At 41.2% G+C, this 15,752-nt stretch overlaps 1 protein-coding gene across 2 annotated transcripts in view; it reads left to right on the top strand.

Moving 5' to 3' along the window:
• Positions 1-8,899, top strand: part of zbbx (zinc finger, B-box domain containing) — a 67,361-nt gene extending 58,462 nt beyond the window's left edge. Inside the window, exon 13 of one of the 2 annotated variants that reach the window (XM_061781981.1) lies at positions 8,716-8,899. The gene's annotated coding sequence lies outside the window, so the exon portion shown is untranslated. Of the gene's footprint in view, positions 1-8,199; positions 8,672-8,715 lie in introns of those variants that run through there. The other variant, XM_061781982.1, reaches the window with a different exon arrangement.
• The last annotated feature ends 6,853 nt before the right edge of the window (positions 8,900-15,752 follow it).

Raw genomic sequence — 15,752 nt, 5'->3', positions numbered from 1 at the left:
CTCCCAGATGTCCTCTACTTGGAATGTGCATTTAAAGCAATCACAATCTAATCTAAACATTCCGTCATTACAAAAATGATGCTCAGCTTCACATGTAACTTGTTTTTACAGTATGTTTGTAAATATGGTTTTACTCTGCAGTACACATACTGAGTTGTTTCTATTTTTTTGCCCCTTTCAGGTTACTAAATAAGGTAGCTTATTTACCAACAATACAAAAGCTATGACTAAAATCAGCATTCATTGCACAGCTCTTGTATTGGCTATAATTAGACTCTGCTGGTATACTTACTTAAGTGTCATCTGAGTATGTATTGCAGTGGTGTATCATTTTACTGTTAAGCCCACAACAGTAGCCTATTATAATAAATGTTATTTATAGACTGGGTTGCTGAAATGTCTTCTCGATTGCTTTTCGTTTGTAGTTCAAAATGAAGAGGAGAAAAAGGACATTATCAGGGGTGCGCATAACAATTTTGGTCTGGTTCCCAAAGGGGCACCAAAGGTTGTTTCTCAGTACGAATTTTTTCCCAACCCACCAACGTCATGGATGAACTTTTTGGAACAGTTCTCTAGGATAGCAGTCCACAATCTTTTCTGCACCACGGTCTTGCTGTGCCATACGCATTAGTTCTGTCTTTGCGGAAGTGCTATATCACAATTGTAATAATTAAAATACTGTATAATCTTTGTTTGGAGTGGTGCAGAGTTCAGAGTTGTTGGCCCCCCGAAGCGCCACTGATACAATACAGACTAAAACTGTGGCTACATATATCAGGATTATTATCATGTTATCAGGATTGAGATAACTGATAACATTTTTGTTATGCTAACAGTCATTTCAGTGGGAGTTCTGTTTGTATTTTTTGTTGTTGTTTCTCTGATTATGTTCCCAAGTGAGGCAGATCAAAAGCACATAGGTTTATTCTGCACTCGCTAGCAACACTCAACACAATAGTGTCTGTGGGTCACAGTGGGTGATGTATTTTTTATGGAGGTGTCGCTATGCACATCCTTGTTCCTGTGTGTGCATGCCAGCATGGAAACCTGTTGTGCCACCAACTTTGCTACAGACCTGAGGGAAGCCACGAGACTGCTAATTAGCAGCACAGAGGGAAGTAACCCCAGCGGCCAATCAAATCTGCTTTTGAAACTGTTCCCCCCTGAGACGCCATGGAAACGGGGCAGCTGAACAACCAAGGCAATGAGATATGTTCGAGCAGATCACCAAATTAGCTGAAAAAGCTACGGGAAATGTCTGACTGTCACTCACTAAATTCTTTTCTGTTGTTGTTGTTGCTCTTGGTGGAACTGCAGTCGTCTCGTTTGACCATGTCTTCTTTTCCGAGGGGAAATGATGAAGCAGTTCAGGGACACATGAGTTCATCCAGAGTACATGCACAAGAAGCTTTGTTTATGTCACACTGCATTGAATTCTATATGGGACTGCAGTGCTGCATGTGTAAATGTGATACACACACATACAGTATTGTACTGTTTACCTCACAGGCTAAAGTTACTTTCAGTCATAACACACCAAGGTGAAGAAACCATGAGGTGATATTTGACGCACCTTTATGAGAAAATAAATCCATAGATAGATGGTTGGACACAATGACACATTCAGGATGACAATATGATGCATTACTGTGAATTCACAATGAGTTCAGATAAAGGGGGTCATAAAAAGACAATATAAAAACGCAATGAAATGGATCAATGCGGTCTATAACTGAAGGAGATCTATTCATCTCCGAACTGAATGAATAGAGCCATACGGTGCATACACTTTTGTGCGCATGCGATAGCAAATTGGCATTTACTTGAAAAGATGCAATAGATTATTTTGAAACTCGTGATTTGTTGGACCACTTCAATCTGCACTCAACTGTTCAAAATTCATCTCTCCGTTCATCTGTCTCACTGTAATTACAAAGGTCAAACTGTCCTTTGAGCTGTAGGATGTGTGCATGCTGACGTATCTTTACAGTTGGCTCAATAAGCATTAATGTGTTGTGCCATTTGTTTGTCACCACTATCCCTACCCCTATCTTATGTATGAACCCAAACGGCCTTGTTTTGATCTCGAAAAAGGAATAAGGCCCCTACAGCCAACAGCAATTACAGTGGAACCTTTAAAGTTGAACACTGCTTCAGGTCAACCGCTCATCCATTTTAGGGTCAAACAGTTGCCATCATTGAAAATCTATGCAGCCAGATTTTAACATTCTTAAATGCCATAAAGTTAACCACTGTCAATGTAAAAACTAAAAGAATCTAACTTATCTTGACAACTTCTATAACGTTTGGCGTTTATTGTCGCAAAACGTCAATTGAAAACTGAAACACGAGCAGATAATCCTCTGAACTGCGCTCAATTGTAGTAACATGAGCTCATACCATACGTGATGTGAGTTACGAGCGATATTGTTCCCCTTACACGTTGGTTGATTTGTTCGATCGAAGTGTAGTTCCAGTGTACATTAAGACGAGTGAGGTGGAGGCAAGTAGAGCTCATTGCAAGTACAGCAGCGGCTCACCGCAGGGATAATTGAAGCAGGAAGAACTATGAATTTTACTTCTAATAACAATGGAACATAAACTCGGTTATGTAACACATTTAGACTAATCGTTAAGGTGAGACACAGTGGGGTAGAAAACAAGTGTAGGCCACAGGCTAATTGGTTGACCTTAGGTAAAGCGTATTGGCTGACACAGGGAAGGCGGGCTTATGTGTGATCAAGTGAAACCAGTGATCGATTGACAGCCTAAGGTGTTAACGTTCACAGTCGTTGTCATGGCAAAAGTTTAGAGGGTTGTAAGCTCAAGTTCCAACTACTGAAAATGTCTTCCATATGTTGAGAAATGTATACACCTTATCATTGAACACTTCATTGTTATTAGTTGCAATGTCCTTGCAGTTACTGCAACCACAGCTGTCTCATAATATCGCCCATTCAGTAATAAATTATTTTTGAATTTATTTCAACCTCTGAAAGATGTGCACTTTAAGTTAAGAAATCAGATTACACCATTTAGTGTCACTTAAGGTCTTAATTTTCATGCAAATCATATGTGAGCAGTTAATGCCATATGGGCATAATGTGGCCATCTGCATTCATTTTCTCCTTGTCAGGTTTTACAAAATAACATCTGTCATTACTAGCCCATGTTATTACTTTTTGGGCAACTGATAAATGAAAATTTTGTTTTTTTCAAGCATATAAAAATAATAGTGTGGAGTTTGCATGTTCTCCCCGTGCCTGCGTGGGTTTTCTCCGGGTGCTCCAGTTTCCTCCCCCATCCCAAAAACAGGATGGTAGGTTAATTGAAGACTCTAAATTGCCCGTAGGTGTGAATGTGAGTTTGAATGGTTGTTTGTTTATATGTGCCCTGCGATTGGCTGGCGACATGCTCAGGGTGTACCCAGCCTCTCGATAGCTGCAGCACGCCCGCGACCCTCGTGAGGATAAGCGGTATGGAAAATCAATGACTGAATACAAATAAAGTCAAGCAAATGCGGTTTCACTAAGTATAATGTGTTTTTCTTTGTGGGACAAGACTATAATATAAAGCTGCTTTTTTTCTAAGGACAAGTGAAGAATGTGGGGGTTCTTGTGAATTTGATAAAGGTGTAATTTGGCAAGACAACCTTTATTACAAAATGAGAGTATTGGGAATACTGCCTCAAGTGGCCGGTTGGCCTCATTGCCCAACAACAGTCGTCTCCTTCAATTTTCGAGTCGAGCTTATGGGACATGTTTGGAGTCACTATGATCGCTGCTGCTGCTGCATGTAATATATTATGGAGACAACATTTCTAATGTCTGGTGTGTCACATCAAAATTCAAATTATGTTACAATTTTAAATGAAATGTAATATTTAATTGCCAGGTGTATTGTCATTTTGTCACAGGATCAAGCGTATGCAAATGAAAAATGCTGCTGCTAAGGATAGTCTTGGGTTCTTTGCTTTCTACATAAAGAATGATGGCCCTTTTAAATCGTTCAAGGAGAAACACAGGCTCTTTTACTACTTCATAAAGCACAAGCGCAGAGGGTACATATGTAACTTGTATACTAATCATCATCACATGAAGGGTGACGCCTTGTATGAAGGCTGGGTGCTTCTGACAGACTATAGTCCTATTCATCACCAAGCCATTTATAGAACGCGGGGCTTGACAGTTTGCCTTTTTAGCACATTAAATACATAAATTACAGTAGGAGGGATGTAATTTAGGGCGACGTCAAATGAGAAGGGAAGAAATCAAAGTGCTTGAGGAAATCTCATTACAATAGATATACTTAGGACATAAGAGAAGAGGTATTATTTTCACAGTATGTATGAAGCGTATGTATATTTACATGTATATGTATCCATCTCAATAAATTTCAATATCTTGGAAAACTAGTAGTCGCAGTAGTTCAGTTCAAAAAAGTTCCGCTCATCTTTTCGATAGATGCATTAATCATTTAAATATTCCAAGTCTTAATTTCTTTTAATTAATGATTATGGCTCATAGCTAATAATAATAAAAAAAAAACTAATTCAGTATCTCATCTTGTGAAAAAGTTCAGTAATATTGTCTAAACTACTGGTGTCACACTGTAATCACTTGAAACATCTGCAAGGCATGTTTAGTAACCTACACAATCACGGGAAGACTGCTGACTTGACAGATGTCCAGAAGGCTTTTATTGGCACCCTCCACAAGGAAGGCAAGCCACAAAAGGTTATTGCTCATGAAGCTGGCTATTCTAAGAGTTCTGCATCCAAGCACATTAATACAAAAGGTGGTAGAAAACGATGCATAAGCAACAGGGGATAAAGAACCACAGCCGGGCGGGAGTCAGTAACGCTGTGCATCGACATATCAAGAAAGTTTCACATTCAGGGTGTCAAGCCACTCCTGAACCAGAGTCAATGTAAGAAATGTCTTACTGGGTTCAGGTGAGAAGGAACTGGACTTTTACGATGTGGAAGAGTGGCAGAGCACACAATCCAAATTTATTTAAATCAAGTATAAAATTTACACAGTCATTAATGGTTGGGGTGCCATGGAATCTGCAGGTATTGGTCCATTGTGCTGTCTGAAGTCCAATGCAGCTGTTTAGCAGTAAATTCAAGCATTTTAGGCGTCCTTTTGCTGACAATCCTCATGGAGTTGCTGATTTAATGCCATAGCAGGACTTGGCATCCACCCTTGTTGCCAAAACAACCAAAATCTGGTTACAGAAACATGAGCTTACTGATTGGCCTGCAAACTCACTTGATGGCGAATGTGTGGCGCATTGCCAAGAGGAAGCTAAGAGACACCACACCCAATAATGCAAACAAGATGAAAGCTGCTATCAACGCACCTTGGGCTTCCATATCACCGCAGCAGTGCAACAGGCGGATCGAACCCTAATACAACATGCAGTAATTCATTTAAAATTAGAAGACAAATATATAGTATGAGTTTCACTTTTTTAATTGAACAACTGAAATATTGTAATATGCTAATTTATTCAGATGCACCTGTATATACTGTATGTATTATTGCAGTTACAGTTTGCAATGGTGTCAAACTGGATTGCATCTTACAGCAACGTGACAAGATTGCCCAAAAATGACAGCCTGTCTGAATGCGTATGGTTGAGTATGGTTGAAATGGCCACGTCAACAATGGTACAATGCACCAAGGATTTTGAAAATCAGATGGTGGGTTCCAAAGAAATTGTGTCAGAAATAATTGCATCATAGTAAAAATAGAAAGATTTGTTTTGTTTTATTTATTTATTTGACACAAAACAGGATATGATTTACTGGCAAAACAAATAGTGCAAATTAAACATTATTTCTCAGAAGAGCAGTGTAGTGTGGGCAGTATAATATGTCATCTACATTAGTAATCCATAGTTTTTTCGTGAATTTGTGTACTTGTTGCGTTGCTACTGACAGCTGATTTTGTACTTAACATGTAACTACATAAGGTCCATATCCAAAGCACAACAAACTACAATAATAAACATACTTTTTTGATTGACTACCTTAATGGCATGTCAGTCAAACAAAGAATTGCTGTATAAAATTCCCATTTGGATTGTGTTACATTGTGCAGATGTACCTAGTAGTATGGCTGGTAAATGTGTCTTATTCCTTAAAATCAAAATGCTGCCAATTGTTGTGGAAATGACTGAGGAATGAGAGTGTCACTATGCATGCATAGATATTTTGCTCTGTTTGTAGTTGGAAAAGAGTCAACTTTTTGTGACAACTTTCTAAGACTGCCCAGTTGTAGAAGTGTGTGCAGTGAGAGCTTCTAAATGTTCACTAAATGTCCCAACGGGTTGCTTTAATCCTGCGCTTAATTTTAAAAGGCATTTCCCTGTTACTGACTGGTGCAAAATCCATGCATTTGTCGCCCTAATTCTTATTTATCCTCCCGTCTTTAATTTACATTGCGGCACCTGAAAGGCAAAGCAAGTCACTTGGGTTCAGCTAGTCACTCTGTTCTTCACAAATAAATAAATAAATACACAAATATCCAATAAAGATTTGGCGCAGACAGTGTGAAACAGTAATGGAATAGCCAATTGCAATAGCGAGACATGCTGTGTCCTCTTTGGGAATGAGAATGATGGAGTGTTTGAACACTGGAGAACAAAAGTACCCACTTTAAATCTCATTTGAAAGAAGTCAGGCTTTGTTTGAGCCACACTGGTTTTACGCAATACATCCTTGTGTTTTCAAATAAAGCTTTCCTGCTCGAGCCAGTGGAGTCAGACACACTATGTTCATTATTTCGACACAAAACATGCATTATATTGAGAACAACACTCATTGCTCGGTCTCTTACATTAGTTAATATCATTGCAGTTAAGTTTCAGTTTGACTTTAGCTTCAAAGGCTAAAATTGAATAGTGTAGAATCATAAAACAGCCGATGTGTATCACTGCCTGTAAAATTTTATTGACACTACAATGTGTGTAACCGATCTTTTTCCAATTGACCTCATTAAACACATTCACCTTCTAAAATGGCATTAGATAAGGAATTTCCTCAGGAGTTAAACGTATAGGTAGTAGCCTGAGCTGACTATCAAGTTTCCTGGAATTACATCCCATACATGCAAAAGGAGTGTTCAACAGTGTGGCAAACAATTACGACAAGAATTAGCTCTCCCAGTAGAGGATTGCTATCCATAATGTGACAAAGGATAAATGGGACAAAAAGGATTCTGAATTCCAATAGAAAATAACAAAAAAGTCCATCAGTATGTTGGTAATGACCAATTTGCATACATGGTCGTAGCTACCTTTGCGGTCCCAGAGGCCTATACTCCATCCATCCATCCTTTTTCTATACCTCTCATCCTGCTCAGGGTTGCGGGTAGCTGGAGCCTATCCAGCGCTAACTAAGGTTTCAAGGCAGACTACACACTGAGTTAATCACAGGACACATACGTATAAAAACAAACAGCCTTTCATACTCACGTTCATCCTGTCACTGAGTTAAAATTTAACCAATGCTGCCTACATGAAAGTCAGGCAAGTCAACCACCACATCATCAGTAACTGCAATATCTGTTCAACTTATCCCAGTTTATCCCAGGAACACACAGTGTTCCTCAAGGCTCTGTGCTTGGGCCCCTCCTATTCACTCTCTACATGCCACCCCTAAGATACATAATTCGTCACCATGCCGACAAGACACAACTCTATACATCATCAAAAACACTCACCCCTGCCAAAGTCTCTGCCCTCACAAACTGCCTCTCTGCAATAGAATCATGAATGACAACCAAATTCCTCAACCCCAATAAATCTGAATGTCTCATCATTGGTCCCTAACTCCTCCTGCCCTCCACTCAAGACTCCACACTCTCCATTGATGGTAAAACACTCACCACCTCCCCACAGATCAGAAACCTCACTTTCATGTTTGACCCCCCACTCTCCTTGCAACCCCACATCCATCAAATCACCAAAACAGTGTTCTTTCACCTCCTTGACATCGCTTGCCTTCATCCTACATTCTCAAAATCTTCTGCTGAAACCCTGATCCATGTCTTTATTTCTTGATTACTGTAATCGCTACCTTTACGGTCTTACCCCACTCAACTACAAACACTCCAATATGTACAGAACACGGCTGCCCAGTTACTCACCCACACCCGCGCCAATGACCATATCACCTTTGTCCTCCAACAGCTCCACTTGCTACCCATACAACAGTAAATCCACTTCAACATCCTGCTCATCACCTACAAATCCCGCAATAACCTGCCACCCCATACCTCACTGACCTTCTGCAGCACTATGACACCTCCTGCCACCTCCGATCCTCTGACTCCAACCTCCTCACTCCCACCCCTAAATCCAAGCACCGTACCTTGGGAGACAGGGTCCTCACCATTGCCGCCCCCAGCCTCTGGGACTTTCTCACCCCACACATCCATGCCTCTGACTCACCACAATCATTCAAAAAACAGATAAAAATGTACCTCTTTCAATTAGCAATTAACCAGCATTAACCCATCAACCATTTCACCTGTTTATTTTTGTCTGTTTTTCATTGTTTTATGTGTTTGTAAAGCGTCTGTGAGTTTTATGAAAAGCGCTATATAAAATTGAATTAAAGAAAATTGGAATATTGTCAGGCTGCATTCTGTCTGTGCATGCTGTCTCGACGTAAATATGCAGTGAGATTGTCGTTTACCCACTCAGCACACGCCTCAGAGTGCTTGCCTGAAAGAGGACAAAAAACTCAAATAAGAGATCCTGCAAAGGACCGGTGCATCACGCTTGCCTGGCCACCTCAGAGTGCACTTCCGTCGGCCAAGAGTGCGCCAACAGCCCACGGATGTTCACATCGATCTGTGCATGTGACATGTCTGTAAACGGCTATTGTTATTAAATGTAGTAAACACCAGATCGGAACAGATCACATCATGGAAAAAGTTGACCTGTGTTCTTCAATCACAATGATTTCAATCAAAATTAAAGAAATTCTACAAACCAGCTTATGTTCTCAATGAAGATTTTCAGTTCACCCAACTGTCCCAATAAATACAATTTTGACTCTCCTAAATTGTAAGGCCACTCACTACAGCGGCAAGCAAACACAGCAACCCTGCACATAATGTTGCCATATGCGTATTTAAAACCTTGAATAAATTTGTATGGCATCACGCTGAAGTAACATCAGTATTACTGCATCAGTTCATGTAACATTGACACTTTGCCATAATCTTTCACATTTGTCTTGTTGATCAGCATTATAGTACAGTATTATAGTGCACCAACTACCAGCTACAAATAGGAGAACAGAAAACAGAGAGAATTCCTTGTTGACACAAGACTACTTAGTGTGTTATTACATCCCAGTAACAGAACATGATTCCAGTCATTATTCTTATCTTCCTGCAGAAAATTTTCAGCGTGCAAAATGCCTGTGCTATTTGCATGAACTGAGTTTATTCTCTGACTGAAACAGGATTGTCCCTTGACACTCTGAAATGGTCTTTAATGTTCTGCTGCATTCGTCCATTTCATTTGCCCAAATCGTTCCCAATCTGTTTTTATTTTGCGCATCCAGCCACCGTGACAAACGCTCCGTTGCTTTTTCAAGGTGCTGAAGAATGGCACCCAACCTGCCTAATGAATAAGCCTTTGTGCATGCGTGGTCGCTTGTATGGTTACATGGATATGTCTCAACAACTCTGTGGCACGTATATGCACACACAGACACACACACATGCACAAACACACATGCACAGTTGGTATCCTTTTAGAAGAAACATCCTAAATAATGAAAGGCCCACTCTTTTAATGGCAGTTCAATGAGCCATCCAAGTCGAAGTCAGTGAGAGATTCATGAGTGTGAGGTTTGTGTGTTTGTGTGTGTATGTTGCAGATGGTAACAGACAGGTCTCTGGCCCTGAGTGGAAATAATATGAACAAAATGAGCATATTGATTACCAAAAGGGTACTGTACAATAATTATGCAGTCCATCTGTTACACTAACCAAGCATTTCATGTCTTGTATTAAAAACCACAGTGTGACAGGTTATCATGCGCTTTGCTAGTGGAACACAATAGCAATCATCAGCAATGAAAAACCACAGAATACTGCCAAAGAGCAACATTTGGCACATCAGCACACACTAAAGTGATCCAATATAAGAGTTTGAGTATCAAAAAAGCCTTCACAAAGATAATCATCGTCTTGCCAGAGAGGAACTAAGGTCACTATGCTACAGTATATGCATATCATGGTATCACATTGTTTATTATAATTATTATTTTGACAAATTAATTGCCTGTTTGACTGATCAAATTAATGCCAATCAAACGTGTGCATCACAACTTAATACAGTAAAGGCAGAATTGTTTATACTGTTGTACTATTGCATTGATGGGAGATGGAATCATAATCCTTAAAATGTTGTTTTGAACTTACTTCCTTAGCGTGTCTGACTTTCTGTTCCTCTCTACTCTTTGACTAGTTTATCATTCAAGCAGCCTCGTGGGCATGGTTGGCACAATGCAATTTTTTTTTTTTTAATTGGGCTTAGGGACCTAAATCAATGTAATGCACAAATTCTGCCGAGTTACTAAAAAATGTGACGTGGCCATGACAAACTGAAAGCAAAGCATTGTGTAAACACCGGCAGCCTCAGCTATCACTGTAAGAATACTGTATGTATCGTTGGCATCTTATGAACAAAAAGCAGGCACAGCTGCATGCGTGTAACCCAGAGTATAGCACTGGTGTTACTATGACAGCGGTTTGATTAGAACTAGACGGTTTCATGCTTGTCATGACTGTCTTTAAAAATAGACACCAGTTGTTAACTCTTCTACTAATTGGTCCCATGGCTTGTTAATTAAGGTTCAGATACGTTCATCCAGTCATCCGTCAAAACGGTTGTTTTTCGAATATTGCCTTTTCTGAAACTTTTTTAAAACTCTAGTCAGATGAATTTACAAATATTCATTTTGGACATTGAAACTACCACATTGTTTAATTACAGAAAATATCCTTGTACAATTAATTTCTTGGCGGACTATTACCTCTATCAAGAGGGTTATGTTTTTGGTTTTGTGTGTTGATGATGGGGGAATGATAATATTACTTTATATAACATGTAATATGTATTTGTACTGGAGAAGAGGTGAACCAATGGATTGGTTCTTCACACAGATCACAGAAGAAGAAGAAGAAGAAGGGGAAGCAGAAGAAAAAGAAAAAGAAGAGCTGTGAGAGCCCTGTGTGATTTAGGGCCATTGTTCAAGCTGTGTCTTCGCTGTCCTGCTTGTAAAGCAGTGGCCTGTGAATCCTGATAATTCTCTAGATAAACAACAGCCATCTTCTCTTGAATTAACCGCCACCCGTCAGCCTTAATGTGCTCCGTAACTTACTGTGCTATTATCAGCTCACAACCTTTTCTTTCATCATGACACACAGTTACAACCCATTCAATCTACCCTGCAAGTATAGAAAAGGCAGAGAGCATACTAATGATATTCCTGGACACTAACTGGCACTTTTTACAGTAATGAAGAAATTAAAATCACTGACTTGGCAAACCTTTATACTCGAGGGGATCTGCGTGTTACTTTCAACGAAAGCTTTACTCAGTAGGGCCTTTGGACTAAACAAAGCTCACATTTTGATTTGGTGTTGATAGGATTGTTAAGTTTAAACATTGACAAAATAAATTTGTATTTATATACATGAATAAATACTCTATACTCTATATACATAAATATCTATATACATAGCTTTTGTTTTACAACCTTCTGACAACAACAGACAACAAACCCTCTCTCTACCCAGCATATGCACACAAACTCACACAATGATATCCTATTTTCAGGCATTATGATGCAGAACAGTTTTGCAGCACAAAACAATATACCCACGTGAGGACTGACCAATAGTATAAATTTGTGAAAAAAAATATAAAATTGACCAAATTTGGACATACAGAGTTTCGGCCTGATGCCAGCAAAGGATGAAATGAGTAGTAATTACATTGTTGTTCTCGCAGTCCTGGTTCTTCCATTCAGACAACTGAACCAACTAAACAACCAACTCCTATGTAGGACTGTGATCTGGTGTATGCGGCGGGTGTGTGTGCGTGTGTGATGAATATTTGATGTTTAGAATCTCATGACATCCTCATTTCTCAGATCACAGTATTACGTTGGGAACAGCGATATTTTCTACATAATACATGAGGTCACTTGTTTGCCACATCAAACAAATGCTAATTTTATCTCTCATTGTTTTTCTTTTTTTTTTCTGCTTTTAACATTTTTTGGGGCTTGGGACCTTTTGTCAATTATTGATAGACCATAAATACCGCTTTATTGTAATTGTTTTAACAATGTTATGGATTATATTGGTCGCTGATGGTGGTGTGGTTTACTCGGCTGCCAAAAGTTACCGTGAATGGTCTGTCTCCATACGTGTCCACTGAGTGACTGAGTACCAGTCCAGGGTGTGGTCTGGCTTTCATCCAAAGTCAGCTGGGATCGACTCCAGCTCCCTGTGACCCTGAACAGGATAAGCGGTTTAGAAAATGGATGGATGGATTATACTTCGTGACTAATTCAATGGGGAGACAAATGTGTAATTTTCGATTGTGAAACCATCACGATTACGATGATTGCCAAGTGTGGCAATGCTTCAGCTCCTCCTGAGAATAATGTTCGATGCATAATTTTAACCATCTTTCCATGTCCTATGCATAATGAAGATGAGCAGTTTTTGGAACTTATGAAAACTATGGAGAACAAAGAATACTTGCAATTAGCCATGTGGTCTATTCTATTAAGCTTATTCTGTTTCTACCATCCTTTTAACATCCTTTTTGTACCTTTGAACTGCAAAATAAAAAAAAGATAAAGGGCAACGCTACAACATTTCAGCAAAACAAAAATAAACTTAGAAGAGTAATTATGTGAAACATGCAAGTGTGTGTGTGGTATGCTCACTGGTAAAACAGACCCCCGACGGGGACAACCTTTCAAAATGGTCCTCCCTATTCCATATACACTCTCAACAATGTGCAGACAAAGAGCAACAGTGTGCGGAAGGCCGAAGAAATAGAGGGGGGATAAGCAATCCAGAGAGAAAGGGGGGGGGGGGGGGTGTGTCTTGCGTGAGCATCAAACAGTCAGTAGTGACTAGCCCTAATTAAGACCAAAGGGAGAAAAGGAGTTATTAGCTGTCATAAGCAAGTTTATCAGACCCAAAGAGAGCATATAGAAAATGTGTGTCTGCATGTTTATGTACATGGAAGTACTGTATGCATCTTCATTGAGTTGCAAGTGAAAGAGATCTGCAAAGACATGAACAATAAATAGAAATTTCTTAGTGTGCATGTTTGTGTATGTGCGTGTATGCATGCGTGTGTATCGCATTATTACAGTGGCCGACAGGGACAAATGCACTGCTAATGGCCATATGCGGACCAGTCCCGTTTGACCAGGCGTTGCCTTTCATAGAAACGAGATATGCCAGTGCCCTGTAGCTGCCTGACTAATTTATGTGCTTACGTAGTGGCCATGTTGGGGAGGTTGCCGTTCCCATAAAATTGTCATGAACGGAACAGAGGATAGGACCCACAAATGCACGACTCCAAAACAAATGGACAGTTTCCAAAAAGAGAGGTTTAATAGACGGGCATAGGTCGGTACACAGGCAGGCAATCCAAGAAAGGCAACAGTATCCAAAAACATGAGGCAAAGAGTCAATGTCGATAATTGGAACAGGGTCAAGTCTTACTGTGAGTCTGTGACGTGGAAACAAGGAATGCTGGAACGCGACGACAAGGTACAACAAACTGGCAACGAGAGGGAATGAGACACGAGGTTAAATACAATAGGTAATTAGGGTGAACGTGGCACAGGTGGTGAAGATGCTCACAGGAGCAGGTGTGTGTGAAACAGGGGGGAAGACAAAACCCGGAACACACACACAACAGTACCCCCCCCCCCCCCTTAACGGCCGGGCCCAGACGGCCCTGGGTCCCCTGGATGCGCAACGTGGAAGTCCCGAATGAGCGAATCATCCATGATAAACGCAGACGGTACCCATGAACGTTCCTCAGGCCCAGAGCCCTCCCAGTCCACCAGATATTGAAACCCCCTCCGACGAGACGACAACAGCCGCTTCACAGAGAAGACAGGGCCCCCATCCACAAACCGGGGGGGAGGAGGGGGCCTGGAAGGCGGGACCAGAGGGGACTCCCGGGCTGGCTTGAGTAGGCTGACCTGAAAAGCAGGGTGGACCCGCATCGACCTTGGGAACCTCAGCTTCACGGTGACAGGGTTGATGATCTTTGTGATGGGGAAGGGCCCAATGAACCTGGGAGCGAGCTTCTTGGACTCCACCCGGAGTGGAATATGTTTGGTCGAGAGCCAAACTCGCTGACCCACTTTGTAGTTCGGGGCCGGTGTCCTCCGACGGTCAGCAGCGGCTTTGTAGGACCGTCCCTGGCGCAGCAGCATCTGGCGGGCTCGCTTCCAGGTCCTCCTGCAGCGTCTCACCAAGGTTAATGCCGCTGGAACTGTGGACTCTGGGGCTATGGCAGGAAACAGAGATGGTTGGTAACCATGCACAATGTGAAAAGGCGATAGACCAGTGGATGCAGAGGGGAGGGAATTGTGGGAGAATTCGACCCAAACCAATTTCTGAGACCAGGATCGCGGATCCTGTGAAGCGAGACATCGGAGCCCAGTCTCCAGGTCCTGGTTCAGCCTCTCGGTTTGGCCATTGGTTTCAGGATGAAACCCAGATGACAGACTGACGGTAGCACCTATGAGATTGCAAAACTCCTTCCAAAATTGCGAAATGAATTGGGGACCCCTATCAGACACCACATTCTTGGGGAAACCAAGGAACTTGAAAACCTGATAAATCATCAGCTCGGCAGTGTCTTTAGCTGAGGGGAGTTTTGGAAGTGCAATGAAGTGTGCCATCGTAGAGAACCTGTCAACAACTGTAAGAATGGTGGTATTGCCTTTAGAGGCTGGTAATCCGGTCAAAAAGTCTACGGAAATGTCTGACCAAGGACGTTGTGGTATTGGCAGGGGTCGCAACTCCCCAGAAGGACGTTGATGAGAGGGCTTGTTGGCAGCACATACCTGGCAAGCATTGACATAATCGATAACATCCCTCCTAACATTAGGCCACCAAAAGCGCTGTTCGACCACTGATTGAGTCTTGGCAATGCGTGGGTGACATACAGTTCAGTTTGTGTGACCCCAGTGGATGCCTCTTCCCCTTAAGGTCGGAACCACATAAAGCCTGTTTTCAGGGCAATCTTCAGGGCAAGGAGTGTTTTTCAGAGACCCTTTAACCGCAGTTTCAATGTCCCAAACAAAAGCGGAAATGAAACATGACTTGGGCAAAATAGTCTTAGGGTCGGACAAAGAATTCTCTTCAGAGAAAATACGTGACAAAGCATCTGGCTTACCATTTTTAGAACCAGGTCGGTAGGATAGCGTGAAATTAAATCTAGTAAAGAACAGAGCCCATCTAGCCTGCCTCGCATTTAATCTTTTAGCAGTCTTAATATACTCAAGGTTCTTGTGATCTGTCCATACTAAAAATGGAGTCTGTGCCCCCTCTAGCCAGTGCCTCCACTCCATCAAAGCCACCTTGACTGCCAGCAGTTCACGGTCACCAATGTCATAATTTTTCTCAGCTGGGGTCAGTTTTTTGGAGAGAAAGGCACAAGGATGTAAT

This window comes from Phyllopteryx taeniolatus, chromosome 8 (assembly GCF_024500385.1).
Source record: "Phyllopteryx taeniolatus isolate TA_2022b chromosome 8, UOR_Ptae_1.2, whole genome shotgun sequence".
Classification (NCBI taxonomy): Eukaryota; Metazoa; Chordata; class Actinopteri; order Syngnathiformes; family Syngnathidae; genus Phyllopteryx; species Phyllopteryx taeniolatus.
The sequence above is the reverse complement of the archived record's forward strand: the minus strand, read 5'-3'. Positions and strand labels throughout refer to the sequence as shown.